This window comes from Morone saxatilis, unplaced genomic scaffold (genome assembly GCF_004916995.1).
Source record: "Morone saxatilis isolate NCDOM2014 unplaced genomic scaffold, NCSU_SB_2.0 Contig4, whole genome shotgun sequence".
Taxonomy (NCBI): Eukaryota; Metazoa; Chordata; class Actinopteri; family Moronidae; genus Morone; species Morone saxatilis.
Window position 1 is genome coordinate 17,473,146 of NW_023339984.1, and position 759 is coordinate 17,473,904.

The window sequence follows — 759 nt, forward strand, 5'->3', positions numbered from 1 at the left end:
CGCTCCCCTCACTGAGGCTGAAAAAAAGATCACAATACACAGCTGACCAGTTAAAGCAGGGATAAAGGTTAAACTTAATGCCATTGAAACTCCTTTTTGTTATGTTTGTGCTTGACCAAGTTAAGCAGGATAAAGGTAAACTAATGCATGAAACTCTTTTTGTTATGTTGTGCTTTTATTTTGAAATCCTACTAACCACTCTCTTCTGGGTCTACTTTTGGGGACGCGTTTTCATGGAGTGCACACAGTCGAATGCAGCCACAGGCCTCAGCTGGTGTCACTTGGCACAGGGGAGTTTATTGGGCATCTTGTTTCATTTGAATTAGTCAATGACTCTTTGACCTGATTATTGTAAAGCAACACACAGTCAGTTCAAGCCAGGTATATGCTTAAACCTTTGTTTCAACCTGTTTTTAACTACACTTATGTCCAAGTAAACAGCAGAATGTCTAGACTTCACAAAATACCAAGGACACACTATCAGTTTGTCGCCCCAGAACTCAGGACACAGTGTAATTGTGATGACTCTCAAACAGGGATAAAGGGACACTGCCTCTTTTACTTTTCACTCATTCGAACCTCCATGTACTGATGTATGTGCTATCGACTCCATCTATAGATGTTGCAAAAACTTTACAGAAAGGCAAGATCATACTTTGGTTGCTTTATTTGACAAACATATCCTGAAAATATAATATAATATAAATCTCACAGTTTGCCAGTTGTTAGAAAAGTACAGTATTTTACATTCACATTCAC